Source organism: Phasianus colchicus, chromosome 34 (genome assembly GCF_987193195.1).
Source record: "Phasianus colchicus chromosome 34, bPhaCol1.hap1.1, whole genome shotgun sequence".
Lineage (NCBI taxonomy): Eukaryota > Metazoa > Chordata > Aves > Galliformes > Phasianidae > Phasianus > Phasianus colchicus.
Window position 1 is genome coordinate 254,032 of NC_143469.1, and position 19,362 is coordinate 273,393.

General features: G+C 49.3%; 1 long non-coding RNA gene and 1 pseudogene across 1 annotated transcript; one reads left to right on the forward strand and one right to left on the reverse strand.

Annotated features, from left to right (window-relative positions):
• Window positions 1-199: 199 nt before the first annotated feature.
• Window positions 200-5,744, reverse strand: LOC149913800 (uncharacterized). The gene is made up of 5 exons (XR_016460942.1): window positions 5,363-5,744; window positions 2,024-2,565; window positions 1,341-1,541; window positions 1,109-1,214; window positions 200-468 (listed from the first exon to the last, which is right to left on the reverse strand). It is a non-coding gene; the product is annotated as an uncharacterized LOC149913800 (long non-coding RNA).
• Window positions 5,745-6,500: 756 nt separating this feature from the next.
• On the forward strand, window positions 6,501-7,331 carry LOC149913801 (uncharacterized; annotated as a pseudogene).
• The last annotated feature ends 12,031 nt before the right edge of the window (window positions 7,332-19,362 follow it).

Consider the following 19,362-nt stretch of genomic DNA (forward strand, 5'->3'; position numbering starts at 1 on the left):
CTGAGCACAAGAGATCTGTGCAGACGCAGCAGCAGACATCTGTGCGCAGAGGGACACTGCTCATCCCATTTCTCCTCCTAGCCACGTCTCGTCCCACTCAGTGTGTCTTGAGGGGGTGAATCTCTGTCCACCTCCTGAGTCGCGCCTCCCCTGGTCAGCAAAGGGTCACTACTGCAATGGAGTCATCCAAACTCAGAGGAATAATACACATCCATTTATTGAGAGCTTTCTTAACAGCCAGCAACAACCAATTGGAGGTAACACTGGCCAATGGGCTAATTGCAATGAATAAGCGGTAGAGGTAAACAAAGAGTCAAATAAGAGATGGCAAAGAGAAAAGGCAGAAAATGGGGAAAGAGGGACAGACAGCAAAGCACTCGTAGATCCAGCCACGTGCCGGTGTCAGGTGTGGATCTTCAGTCTGATGGGTCATCGCAGGTGGTGCTGTTCAGCTGGCAACGACGATCCCTGCATTCCAAAAAACAGAGACTTAAAGTGGCAGACAGAAGAGTGCCTAACAAAGATGTAAAGACAATTTCAGCTGTGGTTGGTACTGATGGGTACAACCAACCACACAAGGCTGAGCACGCTCTCCTGTCTCTATTCCAATTCTAGAAATACCCAGCACAGCCCCGTATTCTCTTGCTTTCATTTACTTCCATGAGCCATTTTAAAATGCACGTCGCTATAGGCTGGCTCAAGCTCTAGGGCCTAAAGTCACAGCCTGAGAGGCTTACACCAGCCCAGGGCCTAAAGCTACAGCCCGAGAGGCCAGCACCAGCCTAGGGCTTAAAGCCACAGCTTGAAAGGCAGAGAGGCTGGCATTGTCCCCGAGGCCTAAAGCCACAGCTGGAAAGGCTCGGACCAGCCACAACCCCAGTCCCGAAGCCACAAACCCCAGCCCAAGAGGCTGGCTGACATCAGATCCAGTGTCAAAACATCCCACGCAGTGTTAGCTGGGAGGGGAATTGCCCTCTGCGCTAGGAAGCAGACTGAATGCCAAGAGCTGTGTCTGAGGAACAGCCACGATCAGGTCGAGAGCTTGTGGGTCAAATCAAGGATCGGTCCGGTAAAGGGCACCGAGTGGTTGGGGTCTGCTACAGCCCACCTGATCAGGAGGAGGCTGTTGACGAGACTTTCTTGCTTCAGCTGCAGGAGGTGTTGTGCTTACAGGCTCTTGTCCTGATGGGGGATTTCAGCCACCCAGATACCTGCTGGGAGAGCGGCACAGCGGGTGGCAGACAATCCAGGAGATTCCTGGAGTCTGTCAAGGATAACCTCCTGGTCCAGGAAATAGATGGACCAACCCGAGGTGAAGCCTTACCAGACCTGGTGCTCACCAATGCAGAGGAGAGTGTTAGAGAGGCTAAGACTGGAGGCAGCCTGGGCTGTGCTGACATGCCTTGGTGGAGTTTGTGATCTTGAAGAATGCAGGCCTGGCAAAAAGTGGAGCAGGACTCTCAACTTCATGAGAGCAAACTTCTGGCTGCATGGTTTCCTCTTGTGCTTTACTGTCACCTTCCTTTGTGCCCACCACTGATCTGCAATGGTAAGTAAGTAAGTAAGTAAGTAAGGCCTGAGTGGCCAAATGTTGGTCCGTGCAGTCCATGATGGTGCTGCACATGGCCTGGTGAGTATTTTGCAACCTGCCCCTGCGTCTTCCTGCCCACTCTGTAGCTGTGGAACTGACAACCTCGATCTTTCTCCCACCTCATTACCTGACCCAACTCGTCTCTGATGGAAAAAGAGATCACAGCATTTAACGGGAGCTTCTCTTATCTGTTTGTGATTCTAGATGACTACACCGGTTCTTTTAAGCCAGTGTTCTGGTCAGACACAGCTTTTGTTCCTGAGGTGGAACGCAGAGGTAAATCACTGCCAGGACAGAACCTTTCAGGCTCCCCCTACCGTTCTCTTTTCCTCCCCTCTCCGTCTCCTTTCAGTTCTCTTCCCCTCCCCGTCCCCAGACAGTTCCACACACAGATTGCTGTGTATCAGCACAGTGCCACTGCAGGACCAGCACCTATGGGTGAGACGCTGCTGTGTGGAAGGGAGAGGAGGGTGCCGTGGAGCGATCCCTCGTTGTTCCCATCTGGAGATGGATATGGATGTGTCTGACACGAGCTGCTCTGTCCTGTTTGTTTACAGATGCGAGTGGAGATGAATGGGATGCAGAATCCCAGCCGGCTCCCCGGACGGAAGCTCTAGCAGATGGCATGGGTATGTCATGGCTTTTTACTTCCTTTGCGAGCTTTCACCTCACAGCCCTAATGTGAGCCAGCCACACCTGCAGGAGTGAGAGCACAGAGCTGCACGTGCGTGCCCTGTCCCTGCACCATCCCTGGTACCATCTGTTCCTCAGATGGCACTGTGCCATCACGCAGTGACACAGACTGTGGTGTATGATGGAAAGCTCTCATGGTTCTTTGCTTGCAGAAGTGCCTCCAGAGCAGAGCTGCTTCCTGTGCCGGACTCCCGCTGGTATCCCAGGGGTGGGTAGTCTGTCTGGGTGGACTTCACCAAACAGAGTGCTATGTTCAGTAGCTGGCTCATCCTGTTCAGGTCCTGTGGGACAGAGAGGGAAGTTGGTAAGACAAAGATATTTTCAGAGGTTTTCTCACATTCTACAGACAGTCACGATGGAGAATGCAGCTCCTGGTGGGTATATTTCTGTCTGTTTACCAGAGGGCTCGGAAACCAACATTCTACACATGTGGAAAACACTGATGTCTTCTGAGAAGTAGTGCCTCCTGAAGATAACATCTTCCTGATGAGAGCAGATATTTACAGTCCCACTCTGCTTCCTTCTTTCTAAAGAGATCAACTGAGAGCCTGTGGATGAGCCTGAGTGTGTCAGGAGGACAGCAGCTGCATGCTGCTCTTCTCCCATGAGGACACAGAGGACGTTCAAGTGGCTGGTGCTCCACTTCAAGGTAAAGGCCATGCACAGAGTTCTGTGGCTGGCGGTTAGAGGTTGCTCCCCTCCCACCGGCTTCCCAGGGACTTAGGAACTTTGTCCTTTGGGAACAAAGCCGCCTGAACCACACTCAGCAGACAGCAAGAAGCAGCAGCAATCTTCCTCCCACAGTCCCTGCATCCCAGGGAAGCGTTGTTCCAGGAGGCCACAGAAATGAAACACAACATTTCATGGCAGTGTCAGAGCTCTGATGAGATTGCCAGTCAGGCACAAGGCGCAGCAGTGACCACCATTGTTCCTTCAGGTTGCGGGTGCTGAAGAACACGCAGCTCATGAAGAACATGGACATGGAGACATGGAGATTTTGGAAAGGGTCCAGAGGAGGGCCACGAAGATGATCAGGGGGCTGGAGCACCTCCCCTATGAGGACAGGCTGAGGGAGTTGGGTTTGTTCAGCCTGGAGAAGAGAAGGTTGCGGGGCGACCTCATTGCAGCCTTTCAATATCTGAAGGGAACTTACTCCCAGGAGGGGAGTAAACTCTTCATAAGGGCTGATAATAGCAGGACACGGGGAAATGGTTTTAAGTTAAAAGAGGGAAGATTTAGGTTGGATGTTAGGGGGAAGTTTTTTACTAGGAGGGTGGTTAGGTCCTGGAACAGGCTGCCCAGGGATGTTGTGGATGCCCCGTCCTTGGAGGTGTTCAAGACCAGGTTGGACGAGGCTCTGGGCAACCTGATCTAGTAAAGGTGTATGTTCGGTGGCCCTGCTAGGCAGGGGGGTTGGAACTACATGATCCTTGAGGTCCCCTCCAACCCAGGTCATTCTGTGATTCTGTGATTCTGTAACATGCAGAAGCGCACAGCGTCCCTGTGGAAGATGTCTCCATGTTCTCCTCCAAAGGCACTCTGCTTTGTTTGCTTTGTTTGTTGCTGTGCTCCTTGTAAGGATTCTGTACTGCATTTGTATCCAGCAGCAGAGGCAGAAACACCAGTGAGCTGCTCCACCACCTCCATCCCACCACGCTCTTTATTCCAGCACCACTCTGTGTGGTGCTGGGAGGAAGGAGAGTGGGAGGTTCTCCCGTGCCCTCAGCAGTTCCTCTCTCTGCAGGCACCTCATGGAATCTGCCAAAGCCCAGTGTGCTGCCCGCAAGGGTTCATGGCATCTGGACAACGAGCCGGCCCCAGACAAAGCAGAGAACAGGTGGGCTCGGCCCCAGCGGCCTCCACATGTGTTAAGACATCCAGCCTAGGTGCTGTGGAGCCCCAGCACATCCTCCCCCTCAGACCAGAGAGCACCCCAGCTCCGCTGTCCCCAGCGCAGCCCCTGTGGCCCCCCAGCCCAGCCTACATCCCCCTGGCCACGCAGAAGAGATCGAGTCGCCCCAAGCCCCGCTGGGCACTGTGACCATCCCTGCTCCCATCCTCCAGCAGATGGCAGCCGTCCCCCTGGCGTAGGGTGCGGGGACCACATCCCACACCTGGACAACCACTGCTGCCGCCAGCTGAGGCTTTCCAGATTGCTCGTGCAATAGTGAACAAAAGAGCTATTTCTTAACTCTGCTGGCTGTGCCACATTCTGCTTAATTCTCCCAGAATACATTTACACTGGCTTCTCTTCAGAGCAAGAAGTTTCCACACTACACCTGCGCAGTGCACAAGTCATAGCGACCTCGTAGGTATTTGAGATCATGGAGCAGATCTTCCCAGATGATGTGTTAAGGCAGCTGAGAGATGAAGAAGTGATCCAGGACAGCCAGCATGGCTGCACCAAGGGCAGATTGTGCCTGATCCACCTGGTGCCTTCTGTGATGCAGTGTCGGCACTGATGGACAACAGGAGGGCAATTGATGTCATCTCCCTGGACTTGTGCAAGGCCCTTGCTGTGGTCCCACACCACTTCCCTCTCTCTAAGTTGCAGTGCTTAACCACCCCCTCTCTGTATAGACGTTTTTCCTGATACCCAACCTGGCACAACTTGAGGCCATTCCCCTCGTCCTGTCACTGGTGAGAAGAGACCAGCCCCCAGGACCCGACACTCAGCCCTATTGAATCTCATAGTTTGCCTCAGCCCACTGACCAATCTGTCCAGGTCCCTCTGCAGTGCCTTTCTCCCCTCCAGCAGATCAACACTCCCTCCCAGCTTGGTGTCATCTGCAAACTTACTGAGGATGAACTCAATCCCCTCATCAAGATTATTGATAAAGACGTTAAATACAAGTGGTCCCAGCACTGAGCCATGGGGGACACCACTCGTGACTGGCCGCCAGCTGAGTTCAGCTCCATTGACCACAACTCTTTGGGCCCGGCCATCCAGACAGTGTTTCACCCAGCAGAGCGTACGCCCATCCAAACCATGGGCACCCAGCTTCTCCACGAGGATGTTGTGGGGGACAGTGTCAAAGGATTTACTGAAGTCCAGGTAGACCAAATCAACAGCCTCACCTTCATCCACTAAGCGGGTCACCTTGTCAGAGAATGACATCACGTTTGTCAAGCGGGATTTACCATTCGTATGATCTCAGGAGGCTTTAACCCAACTGCTGAAAGGATATGGAAAGGACACATGAGTATGTCATCCCCGTGTCACGGTACGTCATAAGCCCCGTGCATGTTCTACGTTTCTTATGCCCTCCATCATTCTCACAGCCATACACGGGGCTTTGGGGAGCCGACGTTTCCGTTGTTGTTGGGGGTCCTGCTGCCACCTTGAGGTACTGAGCCGAACTGCCACCGTCTGTGTGAAACGAGGAAAAAATACAATTCTGAACCCACAGCACCTCAAAGTCCCTTCGAGACACCCCGACCACAGCCCCCGCTGCCCCTTACAAACCTCAGGAGTGCCAGCAGCACCTCGTGCCTTAGGATGGGGTGCATTTTCGGTGCCTGGTGCATTTCGCGAGGATGCGCTCATCTCCTGCATCGTGATCATTGGCAAAAATGTCCAACGGCACTGACCAGAGCTGGGGGCTCAGAGCTGGCACGCAGGGAAACCTGCTGTGCTGCAGCGTGAGCCTCCGGCACTGCTGCTGGGCACCGCCGGGCACAGCCTGGCTCCGTCCTCTCCACACCTCCCTGCGGGGACTGATGGCCGTGCCCGGGATCCCCCGAGCCTCCTCTTCTGCAGGCTGAGCCGCCCCAGCTCTGCCAGAATCCCACCCCAGCCATTTCCCACGCGGTGCTGAGGAGGGGAGGGGATGCGGGGGAAGGAAAGGCGCTGGTGGGTGCAGTCCTACGACACGGCCATTTGAGCTGCCCTGTCCTCACCCAGCGGTGGGCACAGGGATGGGGGGGTCTTTGGAGCTGCAGATACGACTGCACACAGAAGCGCTGAAAAACGAACGCTAAACATTTAATCGTTGAACACACAGAGCAGTAAACAGAGGAATGACCGCGTTCCCAACCAGCTCCCACCCTGACAATCATCCCCCCTCGCGGCTTCCCTCCTCGGGGCCAACTCGAAGCGGCTCCACGTCGGCTTCACGCAGCTCCGGGAGCTGCGCGCGGGGACAGACAGACGGGCAGATGGAAAACGGCACCTGGGGACTGCAGCTGCGGGGCAGCAGCCGAAGGCTCTCGCTGACTCCGTGCCGGGCTCGAACGCGCCTCGATCCGCGCGATCTCTCCCTCTCTTTCGGGGCTGCCCGGCTCAGCCAGGAGCCGCTCCCGGACGCCGGCGGGTCCCGCCGCTCGCGGTCAGCCGCCGCTTCTCGCAGCCCGGCGGCGCAACGACGGCGGACGGCTCGGTTCCGACGGGGGACGGATGGGGCCGGCGGCGGTGCCCCGCGCCGCCTTCCCCCGACCGCCCGGCGTCCCCGAGGCACGGGGCAGGCGGCGGCGGGGACCCGGGGCGGCGGGGACCCGGGGCGGTGGAGCGGGCGGTCGGGGGAAGGCGGCGCGGAGGCACCGCCACGTTCCCCGCACGGAGCCCCGCGGCCGCGGCCGCCATTGGCGGAGAGCCAGCGCTCGGCCCCGCCTCCTTCGCTCTCCCATTGGTCAGTCCGCCGGATGGGGCGGGCGCTCCGCGCGGGGTCCTTTCCGTCGCGCCGTCGCGCCGTCATTGCGTCATCCTCGCGCGCGTCCCGCCCGGCCCCGGCTCAGCTGCCCGCGGCGCCGCTCCGCTTCCAGGGCTCCGGGGCGGCCGGGCCCCGGCTGCGGTTGCGGGAGGAGGAGGGCGGGGACGTGGGGGACCGCAGCGAGCCCGCGCCCGCGCCGCCACGCCCTGCCCCGCTCCGTGCGGGCCTTGCTGGAGAGCGGCAAGCGCGGGCTGGCGGCTGCCCGGGCGCAGGGGGGGGAGCGGGGCGTCCGGGCGGGCGGCGGGGCCCGGCGATGGCGTGGGGAACCCGCTGGATACGGGCGGCTCCGGGTCACCTTGGCGTCCCGCTGCAGGCGGCGGTCGCGGCAGTTCGGTTAGTTCAGCCCCACGCGGATCGCCTTCTCGGGCTCCTCGCTGGGCGCCGACGGCCGCGCTCCCGCCCGGGGCAAGCGGTGCCGGCCCGAGGCCGGCGCTGTGCGGGGCGGGGCTGAGCGCGGGGCGATCAGCTGCTGCTGCTGCTGCTGCTGTTCGGCCGGCTTCTCGGCCGCCTGCGCAAGGCGCGCTGCTGGCTCGCGTTCAGCCGAGCGTCGGCCCGCAGCTCCGGATCCTTTTCCTCCACGCGGCCTTCCGGCCGCTCTGCCCCAAGCCCGCAGCGATGCCTGGGGTCGTTGTGACCAACGTGCGGGACCCGGCGTGTGGTGGTGTTGAACCTCGTGCCGTTGGCATCAGCCGTCAATCGGCCTGACCGGAGCCCTCTGCAGGGTCTTGGAATCCTTAGGCAGATTATAGGAGGATGCCAGAGCCGAGGGGCGATGGGAGGCAGGGAGGGGAGCATCCTGCCGTGCCACCAGCAGCCCGGGGACCACGTGCTGTGGGTGCCGGCATGAAGCTCCTCCATCCGTCAGCACAGGAGCAGCAGTTCTGGCTGCAGCGGCAGGAACTCAGTGCAGCCCTGCAGAGAGCGGTCCGGCAGCACGAGAAGAAGATGACGGCCGTGGAGTGCGAGAGCCTCAGCAGCGTCTGCAGCCTGCGAGGAGCTGAGCGGGGCTGGGAAGAGGAAGTTTGGATGTGGTGCTCCAGGACATGATTTAGAGGAGGGTTGTTAGAGTTGGGGTACTTTGGTCAGGTCGTGGTTGGACGCGATGCTCTTGAAGGTCTTTTCCAACGTGAGCGATTCTGTGATTCTGCAGGGACACAGTGTGTTGGACTGCTGTTTGTTGCAGAGCACCAGCACAGGGCAGGACTGGGGACTGGGAAGATCACAGAAACACCAAGGTTAGAGAAGACCTGTAAGATCATCCAGTCCAACCGTCCACCTATTACCAATAGTTCTCACTAAACCATATCCCTCAACACGAAATCCAAAAGTTCCTTGAATACCTCCAGGGTCGGTGACTCCACCACCTCCGTGGGCAGCCCATTCCACTGCCTGACCACTCTTTGAGAGAAGTAGTATTTCCTAATGTCCAGCATAAATCTCCCCTGGTGCAGCTTGAAGCCATTCCCTCTAGTTCTGTCACCAGTTACATGAGAGAAGAGGCTAACCCCCAGCTCACTACAACCTCACTTCAGGTAGTTATAGAGAGCAATAAGGTCTGCCCTGAGCCTCCTCTTCTCCACACTAGCTGCTAATAGATCGCTCCATTAATGCAAAATTGCTGTAATTAAGAGCAGCTCCTGCACAAGACTGGGCACTGAGACCTTTGTGTCTGTGGGTGATTCTCCAGCAGGTTCTGTGTTAGCTGCACGGGGCTGCTTTCCTTTCTAAGGCTTGGGAACAGATGACAGCACTCTGATCAGAGTGATGGTGTCCTGCTCCGAAAAAGGATCTTTTTAGATCTGCTCTTCTTACCTGTATCCTCTCTTCTGTTCTGCCCTCTTTCTTCTCCCCTCTCATTAATCACTGTTCTTCCCCCTTACAAGCTCCTCTCTTCCCTTTTTCCTTTGTTCTGCTCAATCTTTTCTCTCCTCTCCTTCTCTCCTCTCCTCTTTGTTGGCAAGAGGGCTCCGAGCTCCCTTGCTGGTGCGGAGAGGCTCAGACTCCCTTGCTGGTGCAGAAGGAACGATGAAGGACCTTTACTGAAGATGCTTACAACCTTTTATACCCGTGCAACAGCAACTTACATGTAGGAAGCAGGAGCCTCGTGTGTGTTTACATCTGGCTCAAGTTACTGCTAAGCTTCTTTACTCATTAGCAAGATAATGACTTTCTTTATCCCACATCTCCCCCTTTTCTATTAAGAGAAAAAGAAGCACGGTTCAAAAACAATCCTAAAAGTAGCTAAACTAAAATTAATACACTGAACAAGGATGGGTTCTTTAGAGTACAAACAGCAGTCCATATTAACCAGTCCCAACGATTCCAATTCTTATGATTCCTTGGTGACACAGTTGACAAAGTGCATCTTGTCGCTGTGAGTCCAAACCACTGATGAAAGTGCTGTGGTCACGTTACAGCAGATGATGAGACGGATGGCCAGACCCCCCAGATTCACATGAGCACCCACTGGACACCCCAGGACTCCTCTGGGACATCCCCAGACCCTTCTGGATGACTCCAGGACCACTCAGACCCACATGAGAACTTCCTGGACCCTACCAGACCCTGCTGGGCCATTTCCCAATCAGCCCAGGGACTCCTCAGAGCTCTTGGGCCCATAGTGGGAACTTCCAGATCCTTCCATGGTGCCACAGGACCAACCCGGGGACTCCCTGGACACCCCAAGGTCCCGCTGGGATATCTCCAGACTCTTCTGGTTGAGTCCAGAAGAGCCCCCTGGAGCCCCCAAACCTCTCTAGGATGTCTCATGCAGATCCTTCTGCATGATTCCAAGGGGGGGGGTAAGAGGGGATAAAGGAGGGTGTGGGTGAGGAGAGAAAGGGGTCAGTGTGGCTTTTTTGGGCTGGAAAGGGGGGTTGTGTGGAATCTAGGGGGGGAAGGTGTGAGTGAGTGGGACTGCTGTGGGGTGTAAAGAGGATCTGGTGATGGAGGGAGAGGTGGAATGGGGAAACTGGGGAGTTGTGGGGAGCTTCTATAGTAAAGGAAGTCTAGGGGCAGAGTGTGGGGGATGGGGGGGAAAGCAGAGGTTCTGACACAGTGCCTGTTCAACAGCTCCCCTTTGTGTCCCTTCCCAGGGAGAAACCACACTGCCTGAATGACACTGGGCACACAGCTTCCTTCTTAGCTGGACGTCAAGACACCTTGCTGACACAGATCTTCTGTAAGAGATGCAAGGTTAGTTTGGAAATCCATGAGCTTCTCTAAGGTCATGCGTTACATCGAAGATCTAAAGGTAATCACAGAATCATAGCATAGCCTGGGTTGAAAAGGACCACAATGACCATCTAGTTTCAACCCCCTGCCATGTGCAGGGACACCGTCCACCAGACCAGGCTGCCCTGAGCCACGTCCAGCCTGGCCTCGAATGCCCCAAAGGATGGGGCATCCACGTCCTCTATGGGCTACCTTTTAAAATGCCTCACCACCGTCTGAATGCAAAACGTCCCCCTGATATCTAAACTAAATCTCCCCTGTCTCAATTTAAAACCATTCCCCATTATCCTGTCATTATTCACCCTCGTAAACATCTGTTCCCCCTCCAGTTTAAACGTTTCCTTCAAGTCCTGGGAGGTCTCCCGGAGCCTTCTCTTCTCCAAGCTGAACAAGCCCCGGTCCCTCGTTGCACCAAGAATGCCTCGGCGGCTGCATTTCCCTCGTCCCCCACCAGGGGGCGCTGCTCCCCATCCAGCTCAGCACGCACCCTGCGCTCACTTCCAGGGGGCGTTCTCAGCAGCGTGCGCCCTTTGCACCGGGCAGCCCGGGCTGCGCTTTACTGACGTGCTGCTCGGCCGCGTTCACAACGTGTGCTCCAGTCAGCCCGCAGGCTGTCGGCTTTTCAGCGTCTATTACACAGCCCAGTGCCGGAGCTGGTGTGCGCTAAAGGCACCTGCAGCTGCCGGGACAGCCTGAAGAAAAGCCTCGGGAGGGGTTTGCACGACCCCAGGTGAGCCGTCAGCCCGGCGCTAAGCGCACAGAAGGGAACGCTGGAAGGGCCGCTAGAGGCAGATGTTGCCTGCTGGGTCCCCGAAGGGAAACTGCGGGCTGCCGGGGAGAGAGAGGGGAGTGGAAATTCCCCCGTTGGAGGCTTCACATTCAGACACTCCAAAGGAGGAGTTGAAAGCTGCCATCAATCCATGCTGAAGTGTAGCATCGGATAAATACACAGAAACAAAGTGTCGCTGGGAATAAAAGGAAAGGCATAAGAATGAGGGAGAAGCGTAGTGCAGAATGCATGGACACAAGGAGAAGTCAGAACCGCTCCTTTGCGATGTGCGCAGAAGAAGCCGCTTCTTGATGAAAAGCATCCGGCTGAAGTCGCCCTTTCTCGGCATGCGAGAGAGACGAGACCGCTGCTGAAGACAGAAAGCGGCATTCGGGGAGAACCGCGATTTCTTGGCCAGCAACTGCAAACTCTCCGTAGTGGTTCAGCGACAGTGCTGCTTTCGACCCAGGAGAGCGAAATATCGAAATTGCTATGCAGAGAACGTGCGATTTCAGAATACTGCATTTCCTGAAAACCGGGGTTTTTTTCTCCGTAGGAAAGAATCCACATCTCTCAACTTTCTGTAACGTCCTCCCTGAAAGCACCACGTGTGTCTCTCCTGGAACTTCTAGCTGCCTTATTAGAGGGGCTTTTCCCTTCTACTCTGTTCGTCACAGAATGCTGAAGTGTAGCATCGGAAAAACCGAGAAAAACGAAATGTTGCTAGGAATCAAGGGACAGACATAAGAATGATGGAGAAAAGCGTAGTGCAGAATGCATGGACACAAGAAGTCAGAACCGCTCCTTTGCGATGTGCGCAGAAGAAGCCGCTCGTCCAAGAAAAGCATCCGGCTGATGTCTGTCTTTCTCGGCATCCGAGAAAGACGAGATCGCTGTTGAAGTCTGAAAGTGGTATTCGGGGAGAAAAGCGATTTAACGGGCAGCAACTGCAAACTCTCCGTAGAGATAATGTCATTGGATTGGAGAAATGTGGTATTTCGGGGAGATAATGTCCTAATTTGGGGAGAAGATGCCGTTCAGTGAGGGGGAAGCATGCATTTCTGAGCGAAAATCTCCTATTTAGGGTGAAAGTGTCATCTTGCTAACCAACTTCATGGAGAAATTATGAGGTATTTTTATGAAACCTGGTATTCCCTGGAAAGAGTATATCTGTGATCAAATGCCATATTTCTGGGAGAGAACATCTGATGTGGGGGGGAGAAGGTCACGTATGTGTGAGAAAGCTGGTGTTTCTTGGAGAAAATGCCAGGTATTGGTGAGGAAACAGATGCTAAAGAGGGAAAAGGCCATCCCTTTGGGAGAGAAGTGGTATTTCTGGGAGAAAATGCCCCAAATCGGGGAGTAAGTGTCATCCTGAGGCGTGTCATGGAGTAGATTTGGGAGGAAATGGAGGTGTTTCTAAGAGTAGCGGTACTTCTGGGAGAAAATGTCCTGAGTGGGAAAGACAATGTCCTCTTGAGGGAAGAAAACAGGTCTTTCTTACAGCAAATGTCATCCAATTGGGAGAAAATCTCCTCTCTTGGGGAGAAAAGTGGTCTTTCTGAGAGAAGGTGTCCTCTTCTTGGCTGCAAGTGTCCCATTTGGCATTGTCCTGGAGGCTTTTTGGGGAGAAAGCGTGTGGCAGTTGTAAGAGAAGGGGTATTTCTGGGAGCAAATCTCCTCTTTTTGGAAGAGAAGGTGAAATTTCCAAGGGAAAAGTGGCATTTCTGGGAGGAAATGACATCGTTGAGGGAGAAAAGTGGGAACCGGTGGGAAAGAATATCTTGTATTGGAGAGCAACGGTGGTCTTTTTGGTGTGCCAAGTGGTCTCTTGAGGAGAAAACGTGGTAAATAGGGGAGACAATGTCCTCTGGAGGAGTGTCAAGTAGTATTTGGGAGAGCAAACGTCAGGTATTTCTCGGAAACCGGCTGTTTCTGGGAGATAGTAGCAGACTTGGTTGGAAAATGACATGTGTTTGTCAGAAAGCTGTTTTTTTTTGGGAAAAGGCCGTATTTTGAAGAATAGGCAGGAATTTCTGGGTGAATGTATGCCATCTTTGGGAGAAACCTGGTCTATGTAGGAGTAAATGTGGTGTATTTTGGAGAAACCTGGTGTATGTGGGAGAAAAGGCCATTGTGATGGGAGTAAGTGTGATCTTGAGGAGTGTCAAGTAGTATTCCTGGGATGAAATGGGAGGTATTTCTAAGAGAAGTGGTATATTCTTTTTGGTTTTGGGGAGAAAATGTCCTATTTTGGGGGGCAGAAGCTGGTATTTCCGTGACACTGCCATCTTGATGGGGGTAAGTGTGATCTTGAGGAGAGTAAAGCAGCATTTTTGGTAGAGAATGGGAGCTATTTCTTGGAGTAGTGGTATTTGTGGGGGAAAATGAGTTCTATTGGGGATAAAAATGGTCTAGGTGTGATAAAATGCCACATTTCTGGAAGAAACTGTCCTCTTGAGGAGTGTAATGTTGTATATTCGGGAGGAAATTGAAATATTCATACGAGTCCTGGTATTTCTGAGAGAAAATGTCCTCTGTTTGGAGAAAATGTCATCTTGAGGATTGTATAAGAAGAAAGCTTCATATATTTAAGAGACAACTGGTATTTCTGGCAGAAACACATTTGGGAGATGAAACGGCCGTAGGATTGTTAGGAGTGTGAAGTAGTGTAAATGGGAGGAAATGTGAAGTATTTGTAAGAAAGCTGGTATTTCTGGGAGAAAAGATGGTATGATGGTATTTCCGGGGGAAAATGTCCTCTGTTTCGGGGAATGCTGGTATGTCTGGAAGGAAATCTAATTTGGGAGGAAACTGTGATATGAAGTCTAGAAAAGTATGATGGTAAGTCTCATCCTGTGGAGTGTGAAGTAGTACTTGTGGTAGAAAATGTCATCTGTTTGGGAGAATGGTGATATTTGTGGGAGACAAGATCGTATTTTTGTTGGAAAAAGTCACCTTTGGCATTGTCATATAGTATTTTGTGGATGAAGCGTGAAGCATATCTAAGAAAAGCTGTTTTTCTGGTAGAAAACTTCATCTGTTTGGGGAGAAGGCTGTTTTTTCAGGGAGCAAGTCTCCTTCTTTGGGGAGGAAATGTCCTCTTTTGGATGGCCGAGTAGTACTTGTGGGAGGAAATGCCACGTATTTGGGAGAAGGGTGGTATTTGTGGGGGGAAATGGCATAGGTCTGGTAGAGAATGTATTCTTGAGGATTAAAACATGATAGTTGTGGTGGAATAGATCATGTGTTTGGGCAAAAAGCAGTATTTCTGGGAGCTAATCTCATTGGATTGGAGAAAGCTGGTATTTCTGGGAGCTAAGGTGTTCTTTTTGGAAGAAGATGCCATCCTCTGGGTGAAAAACGGGAATTTCTGGGAGAAAATGTCATCGAAGGAGGAGAAAGCTGGAACTTCAGGGAGCAAATGAGATAAATGAGGGAGAAAAGTGGGAAACGGTGGGAAAGACTGTCTTGTAGAGGAGAGCAACTGCGGTATTTTTGGTGTGCCAAGTGGTCTCGGGGAGAAAATATGGTAAACACGGGAGAAAATGTCCACTGGAGGAGTGTCAAGTAGTATTTTGCAGAGAAAATGTCAGGTATTTCTCAGAAAAGTGCTTTTTCGGGGAGACTTGATCTCTGTGCTCAAATGACATATTTCTGGGAGAAAATGTCTGATGTGGGGGGGAGAAGGTCATGTATCCGTGAGAAAGCTGGTATTTCTGGGAGAAAATGCCAGGTATTGGTGAGAAAACAGATGCTTGAGAGGGAAAAGGCCATATTTTTATTTTTTCTATACATATATAAATGTAAGAAAAGGCCATCTCTTTGGGATCTGGTAAGAAGTGTATATATATAAAAAAAAATAAAAATAGGTATGTTGCTTCCAGACAGTGTTCTTCTACTTTTGAATTAGTTTTGGCTCAAAAACTTCCTGAGTCATGTGGTTCTACTGCATATTTATTGAACTTTAAATGGCTCTTACATATTATTTCCCAGTTTACATTCTTAACCCCACAAAAGCCTTCAGTATTGATAGCATTTTAGTAATAAGCTTAACAGATTGTCATCCCTTTTCCATGCATAATCTCTGTTTTTCTTTGAATCTATCATAATTTGAAGCATAATATATCTTTGCTGAGACTGTGAAAAGTTGATCTCTCCATACTCCATGTCACATGCTGCCAAGAGGTCACCCGTAGCCTTCTTTTAACCAGGCTGAACAAGTCCATGTCCCTTAGCCTGTCTTTGTAGGGGAGGTGCTCCATCCCTCTATCATCTCTGTGGCTCTCCTCTGGACCTTAACAACTCCCTTTCCTTCTTGTATTGGGGGCCCCAGACCTGAACATAATACTCCAGATAACGCTTAATGCTTGAATCTTTCTACAAATCTGCTCATTTATGATTAGCTGCTATGATTAGCTGTGTCAATGCACACAATGGTAAAATATTCTTACATTCTAAGAAAACATGTCTATTTAAAATTCAGAGTTTAGATAGAAATATAGTGTCTAACTTGTAGATGTCTGAACTGATGAACATTCCTCTGATTATTAATGCAGTAATGCAGCATCTCATTTGAGCCTAAAGAGTTCTGGTCACTCACTCAAATATTTCAAGCACTCGGATGTTTGATGTAGCTGTCAATAGGAATTGCAAAGTCAGAGCTCCACACAACAGATGTCCAGGGTAGCCCTATGGATTTAATTCTGCTTTCTGCAATATAGCTTCACAAGGCTGTGATTAGAATCAACCACTTACATATTCTTATCATTTACTGCATTAGTGCATTAGCAAATATGCAAGTCAGCCTTCAGCTTTTCAGTTTACAGATGATGCGCAATGAAAGCAGAGCGGATTTACTGATTAACTTGTTGGAATAAAAGATACTACAACGTTGCTTCCTTTTACAAGCACTTCTCAGATGTGATCAACCAGCTCCTAAACACATGCAGTGACTTAAGATGTCTTAAGATGATTTAAGACATGTGAGACACAAAAGGATTTTATTTTTTTTTTTTTTGAAGTAGAGCCAAAGAAAATGAGCTACAGTTGCAAAATAGACTTTCAAGTTGTAAAATAAATATTCAAACAATTTATTTAATACTGGCTACTTTATAAATATCTTACACTGAAACCTGACTTGGGTATATTTTGATTTAGAAATCAAATTTAATGTATGAAAAGTTAGTATAAAAGCATTTTATTTAAAGCATAGGTTTTGCTAGCAACGATTAAATGAGGGACAATAAGAATATAATATGTGGTTGTTCTGGATTCCCTGAACACAGTACTCCAGTAGCAGTCATAACCATTTTTTCTTTAACAATCTTTCTTTATTATTTGCTTTCATTTTTTTTTCATGTTTTTTTTTTTCTTCTATTTTTCTGTTTATTGTTCATATATCCAGATTAAGTCTTTAAAATAAAGTCCTTTGTGCTAGATTTTGAAATTATTAGTGGAGTACTAAGTGTTTTGAGTTGTGTTATTTGACTTTGGTGATTGTTTGCTATTCTAGACCAAATGGGTGTAGTTTTTGGTATGTTTGTTCCCAAGAACTAGTATTCTGTCATCAAAATTACTAATTGTTATAAATTATGAGTGGATATGAATTTGTATATGCACCATCTACTCTTTATGACCCTATGGTCCATTATACCTGAATTCAAATATAAAAATAACCATTATCAGAACATTTGATTAGACTTTTATACAAACTTGTCTAATCTAAGTACATATTGCTAGAAGATAAATGGATAGCGTTAGGACAGTATACATCTCATACTGAAGTGTTTTAGGAACCTAGGACAAATTATGTTTCTGAATTCAGGTATCTTTCACCAGCTGAGGCACACTCAGGCATTTTGTCTGTCCAGCAGTTGTTGTCTCATCTCATACCTCCTTCACATCTACAGAGCTATAGGGATGTCTTTGTTACTTAAGCATCTCTGGCACTAAGTACCCTAATTCAGCTTTTCTAACTAAACATAGTTTTTACCTCAGCTCAGAAATGCATCTCATTTCTGAAATGAAATGCATGCCATTTGCATTTCAGTTATATCTAACTAAAATGTGTATTATGTTGAATATGTGTTCAGAAACATATGTAATGAATTCAGACTTCTGTGTCTCCTTTTCTCTCTATCTACTGTGTTTAGGATTGAACCTCTAATGGTAGATGCAGTATGTCAATGGTTTACAGGCCAGTTCAGCCTGGTTCCATGACTAATGGGTCAGGGGGACCCACAGACCCACACCTTGGGAAAGGGGGAAGGGGAAAAGGGGTAGAGAGGGTAAAGGGTAGAGAGATGGGCCTAAAAATGAAACAACAATGATCTGAGGAGAAAAGTTGATTTACTAACTGAGATATTGAAATGCAAGATAACACAATATAATATAATATAATCGAAATGGAAGCTAAGAAATCAAATAAAATGAAAGTGTCCAAAAAACAAAGGCCTTACTCTAACGCTGAAGGTGAGATGGCTAGGGAGCACACACGCTGTAGAGATGAGCGGAAAGGAAAAAGGAGATGTCTCATGATTTGCAAACAGTTTTGTTTTCCCATCCAAACAGAAAATAAAAACGTAAAGTCCTCTGGGCTATATAGTTGTCTTCTGAGACAGCTATACCTAGAAATATCAACAATCCACAGAACTGGAGCATTAACTCTTTAACTCCCAGTGCACTACTTGATGTTAAGATGTGAAATACCAATTACAAAAATCCTGAAACTGTGATACAGTTGAAATGCCCCATCCCTTGCAGTGGTTGTATGATGTGACAACCTGTATCGGAATGTTTAATTTTGCAAGCTACAGCATCTGACTTACAGGGAGAGATTTCTTCTGCTTCTGATTGCTCAGAACAAACCCATCAGGGAGAGATACATTAATCTTCTGTGATGCAGACCCAAACACGAAAAGTTAGCTAGCCTATTTGCTGTCATTAAGGAAATAAATAAGATTGACTGTCCCATTGCATCCACAGGAGGGGACTTCAGCTCTTCTGTGAGATGCTCAGTAGTGCTCCTTCTCAATGTTTAACACCATCTGCCTCTCCAGTGTGGCATTAAACACAAATCACACCAGGACTACAGCAAGCTATTGGGAGAAAGACTCTACTGGGATTCCTGTTCTTCCTATAGCCCTCCTGGATGCCACAGGAGTGGCTGTTGTCTTATGTGTTGCCTCAAGTGTTCTAATTTCAGTAACAACAGTAACACTTGAGATAGACAAAGTAAACCTCTTAAAAAGCCCAGAGAAGTCATCTGCTGCTTGAGATAGCTTGCAAAAGAAAATTCAGTTGTCTATAAACATGTTCTTTTTCACTCTCTACATTTCTTGGACATGGAGGTTGCTAATGATTTTGCATACATCAGTGCAAGTGCAATTCACCGTAGTTCTGACATACAGTCTAATTGGCTTTAATATATAATTTTATTTTTTGAATGCTAACGTTTATGTAATGACTTTCTAATTGATTTTTTCTTTATAAAGGACCATTGATTCATTCCCTTCAGTGAAACTCAGTTAACTTTCTAAGAGAATTTATGAAAAGAAGGATGTGCTACTGCTACTTTCTTTCTACCTTTCTTTCTCTCTTCTATAAAATGTGTTATTTCTATTCATAAGCAAGCTTCTGCAAAGATAAACAAAGCTAAACAACTGTGCTTTATGTATGAGTATGAAATAGGTTCCTTATAAAAAATGTGTCTCTTCAAAGATGGATTGAGCTCTTGTGGCACTCTTCCTAAAAACTACATATTCATCATGTCTTATGATGTATTAGCATGACAGCTATTTAACATTTGTAACAAGTTATTCTAAGCAATCAGACTGAATTGTACACAGATTATACGAACTGATGTTATTTTACAAAAACAGAAATGATAAATTTTAAATGGAAGCATAAGCTATGGTGTTATCACATTGTTTATGTCATTGTGAATTAAGTTACAGCTGATTTTATATGAAGTACAAAGACTGTGAGGAAGTTTTCTGTTATTGTACAATATACAATCCCAGCTAGATAATAATAAGTAATGAGACTGATAATTGGAAACAAAAACAGAATAGAAACCCACGCTGTTATTTAAGTCTGATTTTTTACACCAGTGACAGAGGAAGAAGATCTAATTAAAAAATATGCCAGCACGTTTAAAACCAAACCTATACAGATATTGCAAATTAGATCACATTGTCATTTTGCAAGCTGTTCCAGACAAACCACCAGTTTGGCTTAATTACGTGATTACTTTGATGTTCTGCAAGTGTATCCGTTTCATCATAATTTGCCAGGAACTTGCAAAGGAGATGACATGCATAACATTGAACTATTCCTTAATACAAAGCAAAAGGCACAATGAG